The sequence below is a fragment of the Lissotriton vulgaris genome, chromosome 5, assembly GCF_964263255.1.
Source record: "Lissotriton vulgaris chromosome 5, aLisVul1.2, whole genome shotgun sequence".
Taxonomy (NCBI): domain Eukaryota; kingdom Metazoa; phylum Chordata; class Amphibia; order Caudata; family Salamandridae; genus Lissotriton; species Lissotriton vulgaris.
Genome location: NC_141693.1, coordinates 375,787,502 through 375,800,768, shown reverse-complemented (window position 1 = coordinate 375,800,768; position 13,267 = coordinate 375,787,502). Strand labels below are relative to the sequence as shown.

Sequence of the window (13,267 nt, the reverse complement as noted above, 5' to 3'; positions counted from 1 at the left end):
TTGTTGGCTTTTATATTTAATTAGAAGCTGTTAAGAGAGTATGTTATTAGTTTTCCTGCTATAAAGTATTGCAGACTGTAGCCGCTTCTGGTTTGAAACCAGTAATAATCACTCATACAGCTTTGTTCGGTTACTTCATTCACGAGTGAATTTATGAGCCCATCTTGCTTGATGATAGCATGTTAGTAAATTGGCACCCCTGTAACTTGCTGCTATTAACACATATTTATTTCTTTCATGCGTGCGCATTTCTGATAACATGGAAATACAGCCATGTCAACACCCCCTGCGTACCAAACTCCTATCCGCAACTCCCTGAGAAGCATAGGCCGTTCATGCTAATGGAGAGCGAATAACAGTTCTATTGAGCACAGTGTGAGAAACGAAAGCTTTAAGGCAGTAGCTGGGTGGGGCGAACACAAGAATAGGGAGGAATGTCATGAAATCAGGAGCAGGGAAGTGCGATGGACAACAAAGCTGCCCAATCAGGAGCAGGGGGAAGACCCAAAGCCCACTACTCTATGTATATGTATATGTATCAGGTTTTGGGAACAATAGGTCTAAGAAACGGGAAGTCAAAGCTGTACGTAACCAAGATCCAAACAATGAAAGTTGTTGTGCAATCTTGTGTCATTATGAAGAGTTAGTTAATAACACTTATAAGTGAGATAGTTAATGCACTATGTCCATCGTATACAATTCATTCGTCACAGGAAGTATACAAATGAAAGAATGTAGTAGGTAAAGACAACAAGAAACCATAAAGTGTAGTAGATCCCAGAGAACATGCTGTAAATAGGTTATTGAGTACCCTTCATGGCCAGCTTGGTCAGTATTTGATAAATAATCGAGCTCTCACCTATGGAATGTCGTGCTTTTCATTTTACAAGTCTTTTTCTTCTGTGGAAAACAAAAATTCCTGTTTCAATCTTCAGCATTTCCCTTTACCATATTGAATATTGGTTATTCACAATCCTCACCGCTACACAACTTTTAGAGTTGCATTTATCACGAACGTACTACATAATGCCAACTGTAACCCATAATTTGAATCTACTTTGCTGTAATGTGTTTTACAGTCTAATTATTTAGAAGAGAGCTAGTTCTTGATTTAAAAAAAATCTAATAACGGACATTGTTGGCTCATTATTTTAACAAAGCAAAATCCTAAAAATATTTGTAAGGTGATCCACAACATCAGGAAGTGAAATAGAAGGCTTTCTTGTGACCATTGACAAATTTCCAAAAATAATGCTAAAAATTACCCTCTTAGAAAAGAAACCTAGTCTTTGTCATTGCAATTATCATTTATAGGTATTAGCAACCTGTTCTCTTGTTTTTTTTTTATTTTTTGCAGGAGACTGATCTATTTGCTCCGTTCAGGGCTGCATGTGATAGCCCTAGTGGGCGGCAGGGACCTTGTAAGTCCAGGAGTGGACAGCACCTTTCTCAGGGGATTGCAGCAGTGCAGTCGGCATCGGGATCGGGACTCACATTGTTGGAGTATCCCCTTACTGGATACGGTGCAGTGATTGGAGTGACAAAGGTCAGGCGCCTGTCTTTCCTTGAAGCATGCAGTGTGTGCTGGGTCGCGCTGAACTGCCTTCGGGCACTGTATCTTCGATCAAGCGACAAACCCATGGTCTGCGCTAGAGCAGGCAGACACGGCGGTTCTTGAACAGTGCATCATGGTGATGCATGTGGATGCCCAAAAGCAGCTGCCAACATTCTGCGAAGGCCCAAGACTGGTTGAAGGCAAGTCAGGCAGACTCAGAATCTGGATTAGCAGAGCTTAAGCAGTAGTCATTTGTGTGAATTAAATGTTTGATGGCCCTTAGATTCCTGAACAGGGAGCAAGCCAACAAACTCTTGGAGTTTCTTAGGTTGCAAAAGGTTGTAGAGAACATATCCATTGCTTCTCATCGCCCAGGTCGGAGGCAGCCGGCCAACACAGCAGAGCAGGTAGAAAAGTGGCAGTCCCTCCTGTAGCCCTGCAATCAGCTAACCAACACAGCAAAGGAGTTGCCAAAGTGGCAGTCCCTCCTGTAGTACAGTTCATCTTCTTGGCAGAGTCTCCTTAGGACCCCAAACTTTACTATTGAGAGAGGATCATAGACCCAAAATGTATACCTAAATGTCTCCTTGAAGTGGAGCTGACTACACAGCAAAGCCTTTGTGGTGCACAAATCTCCTTTAAGCCCTCCTTTGTATGCCAGCCTATCTTGGGATGGAGAGGATACATTAGTGTTTTGTGTGAGGCCAGGTCACTACCAGTTAAGGTGTACATGCCAGTCCCTCCCTCTTGGCCAGTAAGACCTATCATTATGAAGATTAATGCAGATGCAGCTGAGTGTCCAATACTTTTGGCTTTCTAGAGGTATTGCACGAAGTGTAGCTGTCATCCCACCACATATGTGGATTGGAGATAGCTGTAAGGCACACAAGAGAGCTACATGTAGTTAAATGTTCACTTTCTAAAAGTGACATTTCTATATTAGTAATACCAGATCCACAATTACTGGTAAAGAGGATTTGTCATTACCAATCCAATGATATAACACATAAAGCAGTTACTCCTCTGCAATCAGGAATTACACTTAAAAAGGGTATTTAAGGAATTTCCAATGTTAACCTATGAGAGGAGCAGGCCTCACAGTATTGAAAACAAACTTAGGTGGTTGTCAGTAGCAGGACATGTAAAACAAAAAGGTAGATGAACCTACCGTTTTCTTACACCTCACCCTGCCTGTATGGCTACTTAGGTCCTACCGTAGGGGTGACTGATATGTAATAAAAGGGGAGTTTAGGGCTTGGCAAGTAGTTTGAAATGCCAAGTCGAGGTGGCAGTAAGCCGCGTCCACAGGCTATGCAGTGGCAAGCCTGAGTCAGGTTTGAAAGGCTACTTCTGTGGGTGGCACAATCAGTGCTGCAGGCCCACTAGTTGAATTTGGTTTCCAGGCCTTGGGTGTATGGTATACCACTTTACTAGGGACTTATAAGTGAACCAAATATACCATTCGTGGATAAACCAAATGCCATCACATTTCTGATAAAGCACATGCACTTTAGCACTGGTCAGCAGTGGTAACGTGCTCAGAGTCCTACAGCCATTAAAAACGCAGTTTAAGACAGAGGAGAAGGAAGGCAAAAAGTTTGAGGTAACCCTGCAAAAAGGGCCATTTCCAACGTTCAGCATGCTTGTATGTATTTTTTTTAAAAAGAAACAACAAAACATATTCTCCTTATTGACCCCCCCCCCTCCCCTCCACCACCTCCGAGTGCTATACGAGGACACCTATGAACATGGATGGCTACCTTGGGATCTCTGGTAAATGTCCATAAAGGTGATTCTGAAGCTCGAACAAACCCCAGAGGAATGTGGGTCCTACCACCCTATCTCCCTAATTAACTTTGAAGTGAAATTCGGGCCCAGATTTTGGCTACACACCTGGACGTGGTGATAAGCTCAGTTGTCCATTCTGACCAGAACAGCTTTATGCCCGGCAGGAGCACTAGGCACTGCCTTTTGCTATTTGGCACTGACCTGCACAGATGAACTTCAGGATGACACAGCACTTTTATTGGCCAATCTAGAGCAGTAGGTTTAATTGGGTGGCACTGTTATACAAAGACTTGTGGGCCGAGTGAATGGAGCCCTATCATGACAATTCACCATAGAGCGAGATGCGAGGTACGAGGCAGGGATGCCCGCTCTCCCTGCTGTTTTTTGCTCTGGCGATAGTGCCCTTCGTGGAGTTCATCTGGATAGAGCCAGACTGGCTGGCTTTGAGTGTCGGGAGGGAACAGAAGATCACATCTCCGTGTATGCTGACAATATGCTCTTTTCTTGCGGAGACCCAGTGAGACGATACCCTGGCTTATGGACGATACTTGCAATCTATGGGGATGCCTCAGGGTTAAGGGTTAACTGGGAGAAATTGATTCTCGTGCCCCTACCAGGTGATGAATGGAGGGAAGGTGGACTCCCATTTAAGAGTGGCTGGTGCCAATTTCCGTTATCTGGGCCTGACAGTGGCCCTCATTGAGCAGTGCTATTGGGCTCTCAACATTGCCATGCTGCTGGTCAGGGCACAGCAGGACATCGGAGAGTGGTTGAAACTGCCCCTCTCAATCACGGGCTGGGGTGCTCTCTTAAAGATGGTGGTCCCTCCCCGCTTTTTAACAACATTGCGACACTATGCACACTCACTGCCACCCACCTTCTTCGCTGACCTATATGCTCAAATCACCAGTTTCCTATGGGCAGGTAAGGCCTGCAGAGTCTTGTTTGCAAAATGCAGTTTCTCCCCGTTTTAGGTGGGATTGGGACAGGTGGACGTTGGGTTGTATTTCTAGGCATCACATCTGGCCACTATTAATGACTGGCTCTGGCCAGAAGCAGAAGGAGAAGACCCTGCTCATAGGTTGGAGCTGGAGCTGTTACGCCCTCATGGGGTACTCATCTTACTGTATGCCAGATTGCCTCCCCACTCTTTGCCGCTCATCAGCCAGGTTCCCATTCAATGCTGGTACTTTGCCTTTCGCCAAATTAAATGTGGCACCCTCACTGAGGCAAATCCCCTCTGGCATGGCACGTGGCTGTCCGAACCAGCTAGATTGGCCGATTCTGCACGTGGGACTTAATTGCTATAACCACTCTGAGGGGCGTCTGGGGAGAGGGACACATGAAATCCTTCCTGGAACTTGCTGTGGAGTTCGGTTTACAGCCATCACAGTTTTATAAATACCTCGAACTGCGTCAATGCTCTTGACATGTACAGAGCGAGATTAGATCCCCTCACAGATTTCAACCCTCTTGACTATTGCAAACTGGTCACAGAGGAACTGGGAAGCGGGAGCATCTTGTGCCTTTATAAGACCCTAGTAATCAACACACCAGACCCTCTGATTTCCCTCAGGGTCAGATGGGAGGATGACATGAGTGCTTTGGATGATGATGAATGAGTGGAAGCGAAAATTTATCCACAGGAACTGGCTATTTCAATGCGCTTTCGCCAGATCCAACTCAAATATTTTCATCGGATCTACTACTTTCCTGAAAGGCTTTGGCACATGGGACGTGCCCCGGGCCGGAGTGTCTTTGCTGCAGCCACTGCCCGGACTCCCACTACCATGTGTTGAGGGACTGCCCCATGGTTAAAGGGTTAATGGCTGGAGATCAACATCAGGATGGGTGGGTGGTTGGCCACAGACTGGTGCTCGACCCCAAATTATGTTGCTAGGATTATGGATACGCTAGGAGAGACCCGTGCTACCTTTGTCCTCATAGCCACAACATACCTGGTAGCTAAGAGAGACCTGGCTAGGCATTGGAGAGATGAATAGGCACCTCTACTGCATGAGTGGGTATGGGGCATGGACCACTGTGCAGTGATGGAGAAACTGCTTTATTAGGCATGTATGGTCCCACATAAATATGAGTGCATATGGGTGCCCTGGAAGAACTGTGACAGACTCTGTTGAACAAGTCAGGGTGTGATGTGGGGTCTCTGTCTCTTGGTTGACACCAGAGGGGGCTCCTGGCAACAGAAAGTGGGGAGGCAGCGGGGGACTTATAATTTGTTTTTAAAAACACTTACCGCTCCTGTCCTACTGCCACCTGCCTCGGTGCTCCTCTGCTCCCTGCGGCCACACAGCCCATGCTCCCCACCTAATCCAGATTCTGCTCTCATGCTGTTACCCAGCATGAGAGCAGTGCAGGGATTGGCCTGTGCGGGCTGGTTTAACGCTCGCTCATGCACAGGGAGTATGTGCCTTTTCTCCACCTGTCTGTACTATACAACTCGTTTGGAGAAATCTAAATGTGCATGTCGGTTTGGCCGTCCTAAGATGGCCGGCCAAACTGACATGCGCACTTACAGTGCCCACCACTCCTCCTCCCTGCTTTCCATTTTGGATGGCCTGGTTCAGCCCCGCTCTACACTCGCGGCATTGGCTCACTCAGTCAGGGAATTAAAAATAAAATGATAATAAAATTGTTTTATTCTTTTATGTTTCGTTTGCTGTCACTGACAGTAGGGTGACGCTACTCCACCATTACGGAGGAGCTGCCGCTTATTGACACAGACTAGATGTATATTATCAACAAGATTCATTCTGTGCGGTTGTATGCTTGGTCAGATGCTGCACGCCATTGTATTGTGTAAATGCGCCAATGACTATCTCAATTTTAGAGCCCTGTGTTTGGGTGCAGAGATACTGTGGCCACAGGCGTGAATGCGTTGTTTTTGGGCTTCTGTTCTTGTAGAAACCGATAAAATGTTTTTTTTAAACATCCATAAAATCTCACCTTTGCTGAGGTTCTTCAATTAATCTATTCCTATTCAAAACAATAAAGCAAATACATGAGATCTCAAGAGCACAGGCTTAACTGACATAACTCAACTGATCCTACAAGTTGAAGAAACCACATATTTACTACCTATTTACCTCTAACCTTGTGTTCTGACGTAGTGTGCTACTTGTGACAAAGCGCTTTAATGCCTCGTTAGTGACTCCGGACACTGGCCTGTTGGTGTATGCAGCCACCAGCACTGTTAGTGTGTCTGGGACCACTGGCACTGTTAGTGTGTCTGGGGCGACTGACACTGTTAGTGTGTCTGTGGCCACTGGCACTGTTAGTGTGTCTGGGGCGACTGACACTGTTAGTTTGTCTGTGGCCACTGGTGCGGTTAGTGACTGCATCCACTGGCTCGGTTAATGACTGTGGCCAATGGCACTGTTGGTGATTGTGGCCACTGGCACTGTTAGTGACTGCAGCCACTGGCACCTCTTAGTGACTGCGGCCACTGGCACCTCTTAGTGACTGCGGCCACTGGCACCTCTTACTGACTGCGCCCACTGGCACCTCTTAGTGACTGCAGCCACTGGCACCTCTTAGTGACTGCGGCCACTGGCACCTCTTAGTGACTGCGGCCACTGGCACCTCTTAGTGACTGCGGCCACTGGCACCTCTTAGTGACTGCTGCCACTGGCACTGTTGGAGACTGCGGCCATTGGCACTGTTAGAGACTGCGGCCACTGGCACTGTTACGGACTGCGGCCACTGGCACTGTTGGAGACTGCGGCCATTGGCACTGTTGGAGACTGTGGCCACTGGCACTGTTGGAGACTGTGGCCACTGGCACGGTTATTAACTGCTGCCACTGGCACTGTTATTGACTGCGGTCAGTGGCACTGTTAGAGACTGAAGCCACTGGCACGGTTATTAACTGCTGCCACTGGCACTGTTAGAGACTGCGGCCACTGGCACTGTTAGAGACTGCGGCCACTGGCACTGTTAGAGACTGCGGCCACTGGCACTGTTAGAGACTGCGCCCACTGGCACTGTTAGAGACTGCGCCCACTGGCACTGTTACGGACTGCGGCCACTGGCACTGTTACGGACTGCGGCCACTGGCACTGTTACGGACTGCGGCCACTGGCACTGTTACGGACTGCGGCCACTGGCACTGTTACGGACTGCGGCCACTGGCACTGTTACGGACTGCGGCCACTGGCACTGTTACGGACTGCGGCCACTGGCACTGTTACGGACTGCGGCCACTGGCACTGTTACGGACTGCGGCCACTGGCACTGTTACGGACTGCGGCCACTGGCACTGTTACGGACTGCGGCCATTGGCACTGTTGAAGACTGCGGCCATTGGCACTGTTGGAGACTGTGGCCACTGGCACTGTTGGAGACTGTGGCCACTGGCACGGTTATTAACTGCTGCCACTGGCACTGTTATTGACTGCGGCCAGTGACACTGTTATTGACTGCGGTCAGTGGCACTGTTAAAGACTGAAGCCACTGGCACGGTTATTAACTGCTGCCACTGCCACTGTTAGAGACTGCGGCCACTGGCACTGTTAGAGACTGCGGCCACTGTTACGGACTGCGGCCACTGGCACTGTTACGGACTGCGGCCACTGGCACTGTTACGGACTGCGGCCACTGGCACTGTTACGGACTGCGGCCACTGGCACTGTTACGGACTGCGGCCACTGGCACTGTTACGGACTGTGGCCACTGGCACTGTTACGGACTGCGGCCACTGGCACTGTTACGGACTGCGGCCTCTGGCACTGTTATTGACTGCGGCCACTCACACTGTTATTGACTGCGGCCACTGGCACTGTTATTGACTGAGGCCTCTGGCACTGTTATTGACTGAGGCCTCTGGCACTGTTATTGACTGCGGCCTCTGGCACTGTTATTGACTGCGGCCTCTGGCACTGTTATTGACTGCGGCCTCTGGCACTGTTATTGACTGCGGCCACTGGCACTGTTATTGACTGCGGCCTCTGGCACGGTTATTGACTGCGGCCACTGGCACGGTTATTGACTGCGGCCACTGGCACTGTTATTGACTGCGGCCACTGGCACTGTTATTGACTGCGGCCACTGGCACTGTTATTGACTGCTGCCACTGGCACTGTGATTGACTGCGGCCACTGGCACTGTTACTGACTGCGGCCACGGATAGTGCCTATGGCCATAAGCAGTGATGGTGATTGTGGCCATTGGAATTGTTGGTAGATGGGGTAATTAGCAGTGATGGTTGTGGGCATTGGCACAGCTGACGACCCTGCACAGGTACCAATAGTGCCGGCGGGCACCAGTATAGCTGGTGGCAGAGGCCCCTGGCATAGATGGGGATCACTGCACAACGCTATATTATGCTACGTTACTCTAGTTCTATAGCTCGTTACACCTTGCATGCGGTCGCAATACTTTTGGAATCTGAGCGCCATTTCTTTAGTAATAAATGATTTCCCAATGACCTCAGTTATGATGGTCAGTAATGGGTGTTCATACTGTTTGATGTATTGTTCAATGGTGTTTTACTATGTGCCGTGAGGCGAGTTCCAGGAGGCACTTGTACCAATGGCCGCACTGGGGGAGGTTTAGTATTGGTCCATTATACCAGAAAACTTTGCAGCCTCGTGACAAGAAATCCCATTCCACCATTAATGTGTGGGGCGGACATGGAGCAGATCGTGTTTTATTCATAGCAAAGCCCATTGACGTGGGCTGTTAGCAATGCTAATGAGAATCTCCCCGGGGGTGCTGGTGGCAAAGGGTGCGGCCGGTAGGTGACCGGCACCTCTTCCTGCTCAGGGGCTTTGCTCTGTTTTGTCACATTTGGCAAAAGGGTTTGGCAGCGACTGCGGCGCTGAGCCGTGAATTACTGAGTGCCTGGTGCTCCCGAAACTGCTGCATTTGTCAATACATTCGCACAGGCAGATTCAGTCTTGCAGCGTCATGATTTGAGGCGAGCCTAAAGACGGGTTTTTTCCCCCGCAGTAAATGCAAGGTGTTCCTTCCTCTCTGCTCCTTTCTGACCAGCCAGCCAGTGAGACGGGGCTATCGAATTCTCAGTGTTTTTTTGGCGGGCGGGGAGAGGAGGGGTGAGTTGAAGCAGCAACAAAAAACATGTGCTCCTCCCGTCGTCAGTGCGTATTTTCATCGCTCGTGCACAGTCTGTTCCTATATTCACCTCGCTGCCCCTCTGACCGGCTGTCTCTTTTCTGTTTAAGGTATCCATGCTGGACACACCCGTGCCAACTTTGACTGCCGCTTCCACACTCATCCCCGGAATCCAGAGGTAGGTGCATTGCTGTCTGTTCACGAGTCGTCATTATGCCCCTCCGTCAGCTGTGGCGGCGCTGCTTTATTTCACCCCCTAAATATGCCCAAATAACGCACAGTGCATTTTGGATCGAGGCAGAACACGTTCCTTCCGAAATGCTAGGTTTTTTAAACGGGGCCGTTCCTGTGCTCGTGTTATGCAGCGCAGTGCGTCCCCGCGTTGCTAGCGCTTTTTCGAGTCGATGCAGCAGCAGCCGCCGCCAGAGCCCTGCCTCGGTTTTTTCCTTCCTATATATTTTCACTGCTGCATAGCGAGGAAACGCTGCATGCTGCACTTTGTGCGGCACCTGAGAGAAGACGCTGCCTTTCGTGGCAGATAATTGTCACCTTTAAAAATGTATGCTAATCCCTGTCCTCGAAAACGGATCGGATCAGGTGTCCCGACTTGCTTATGATTTAATTAACTCAGCCTGTAAAAAACATATGTTCAAAGATTTTTTTAAAAAATGTCCTTTGAAGTCCAGTCTTAATAGATTGCTTAGAAAATCTGACTCAAACGGCACTCTTTTCCCCTAGATATGTTCTCCCCGTTTTATACAGGATTTAAACAATTTGATAGAGACGGTGTTCTGCCTTTCAGCGCCTTAACTTGTAAAATTGTTACTTAACTAGGCGCTTGGTGTTTATCAACGACTTGCATGTTTGAAAAGCATAGCATAAACTTTAAATGAGGCGAGGGACCTGGGAAAGACCGATCAGCCTGTGCATGCCTTCACTCATTTAAAATACTTATTAACCTGTAATACCCCCACTAAATGCTGGAACAAACATTAATGAGTTGAATGCTTTTTTTAAAAAAAAAAGTCGTGTGAAGATTACATATGTGATCAAGAATGTTGAAACATGAAGTCGGATGCAGTTTATGCTACTTTGAACGTAAGGTCAAGACCCAAATATTCCCAATGTTCCCAGAATTGGACGACGGGTGAGGGGAGAGTTAGAGGGTTCTGTTGTTGGGGTAATGAACTCCAAGAGGGAAACGCCTATCTTTGGAGAACAGATCCAACTATTCTCAAGCTTTATACAGGCTCCATTTACAATGACAGATTGACGCGCCCTTTATGTGTGTTTTACGTCTATCGCTGCTTATTTTGCAAAAGTTCCCAAACGACATCTTTTTTCAATATGCACATAGCTGGTAAACTTTTTCTTGAGCTGACCTGTAACACATCTCTGTATTGTGAGGGTTGCAAACTAGTAATGTTTCGCTTCCGTTGGGACAGTTGAGGTAGCACACGTTTGTATTATTATTTGTGGATGTAAAGCTTGGCGCTGAACCGAATTGTGTCCCAATGACGTGGACCCAAATGCAGTATTCCAGCAGGAAGGTCCTCTTACTTTTTTTGACCCTACTTTGTTCTTCTGCCCTCGTCATTGTTTAATGCATATGTTATTTGTCCTCAAAGGCGGGATTTGCGCACTTTAAAAGAATTAACTCCTAGCCAGATCAGTAGGAAGTGGGTCTTGTTTCCAGAAGCTTTTTATTTAACCCTTCTATTTGGTTGTTTCAGCTCTTGTAGACATTACTTGCGAAAGCTCTCTCTTTAAAATATATATATTTCCGAATTGTGCATTGCATCATAAGCATACAAGACAATGTCTCACGGGATATCAATGTAGATACTAGGGAAGTGTGAATACTTTCGTTGTGCATACCTTTTATTCCCTAAAATTTTTTAAAAAGTTTAATCTGGGAAACTGGAAGCGGAGACCAGGTTGCTAAGATAAAAAGAAAGTTGCATACTAGGATACAGCCATTCAAGATATGTTTTTTAATATTTCGAGGCTGTGCATGCTGCATTAACGCTTCTTAGCATTTGCAGCAGGAATGGACGGGCTGTTCACTGATCTTTTTGCTGCATCAACGTTTTAGTTTAATTTACTTCTTCTTCCGCTAACCTCCCACTTTATTCAGCCCGTGTATGATTCACCACAAGCCTCCGCCTTATTAAATGGAAATGAACCAGTTCTTTCAAGGGCACCATTAGTGTTGCATTATCAAATGGTCCCCAGGGATCTCCTAAGATGTATAATGCCTGAAGACAGAGAACAAAGGGAAGCTGAATGTTGTCCATCCACAAACTGATAGCCAGTACATTCGGATACTTTGCAGAATATATGTGTGAGTGGTTTGTGCTGTTAGATGTTGAGTATTTTGTTCTCTTAAACATTTATTGTAGTCTTGGAGTGAGTTGTTTCTTACAGCTACGGCATATGGTAAGCAGCTCTCTGGTTTTCAGAAAGAAGGATGGTGGTGTCCTGACACATGTAAACAATGTGATTTGTGATTTCATCTGTGAGCGACAGAGCAGCTCATTGTTGACGTTTTTTGTGTAGTTATGTTAAAGGTAGAGGATCTGTGACGTTTTATGTTTTACTTTGAAACTTTAATTTGAGAACAAAATAAAATAATCAATTTTTTATAGATTGTTTTGTAATAACGTATCAGCATATTTCTAATAAATTGTAATTATACGTTTAAGAAGCGACCTGTACCTTATGTGGAAAGGAGTGAGGCCCACAGCACTGTGAGGCTGTCTTGGGGGAATAGGTTGCAGCAGAGTGGCTGTCGGGTTGAATTGGGAAGAGAATGTGTTGGGGTATTTGGAATAGCCCATACATAGGATGAACCAAAACAAATCATTGTAGCACACTTGGATGTACAATAGGTCGATAACACATGACAAATTAAAGGCGTTTAAAAAATCATAAGGGATTAGTGACTTAAGTATAACTGAGCAGGGAAATGATGCGCGAAAAATAGGATAAGAGACATTTCTTTGCTTGGTTGGATTTCTGTGTGATAACAGAAATTGGATTGGGACAAAGTAGGATGTATAAGACGGATGTGTTGGTATGTTTGGTCTTTTTTTCATCACTCAGAAATAGTGTAGAATAGTCCGAATGTTTTTAGCAAATATTGCATGGGCAATTGACTTAGACATGGACATTTCGGAGCAAGAGTGAAAATCAGCTTTGGACTCCAATCCGAAATCGGAGATAAATACATCTGGAAAGCTTGATCAGAATAAAACACTACCCTACAGACTGTACTGGACACCAGGGAAAATACGAAGATTGAATTTACTTGAGTTGTACATATGTTGGAAGCAGTGGCGTAACAATAGGCCCCCTGCAGTCCCCCCCTCCCCGGTGCAGGACGGTGAGTTCCAGGTCCCCTCCACCCCCCACCCCCTTCCTCCTGAATACCGTGCATGAGCAGGCCTGAGAGCTCCTGACTGGGTCTGGAGCTTGGGGGCAACCCTCCACGCACTTTGCAGGGGGTCTCCTCCAGTATCGTTACGCCACTGGTTTGAAGTGTGGAAATAGTGACGGAAGCACTAAACATATTTGACTAGTTATGGCTCATGTCATTCTGGCAGAAGGTTGATTAATAGAATATGTTTGGTGCTGGTGGTACCTGCTATGTCTAATAAGCTATTTTGTAAGGATAATTTCACAATTGTAGGACAGGATTTCCTCACAAAGGTATTGATTCACAAAGCTAATATTAGTGCCTAAAATAGTTTCCTGAAAATGGGAGGTTTAGTCCTTTTCTAGAGTAGTTTAATGGACTAAAACCTTATCAAATTGGCTACATTTCAGAGG

General features: G+C 46.8%; 1 protein-coding gene across 3 annotated transcripts in view; it reads left to right on the top strand.

Moving 5' to 3' along the window:
* Positions 1 to 13,267, top strand: part of KCNAB2 (potassium voltage-gated channel subfamily A regulatory beta subunit 2) — a 1,185,210-nt gene that overhangs the window by 304,301 nt on the left and 867,642 nt on the right. For 2 of the 3 annotated variants that reach the window (XM_086921729.1, XM_086921726.1), the window contains one exon: positions 9,547 to 9,614. The exons of the other annotated variant lie outside the window; for it this stretch is intronic. The gene's annotated coding sequence lies outside the window, so the exon portion shown is untranslated. The remainder of the gene's footprint in view (positions 1 to 9,546; positions 9,615 to 13,267) is intronic. 3 annotated transcript variants of the gene reach the window in all.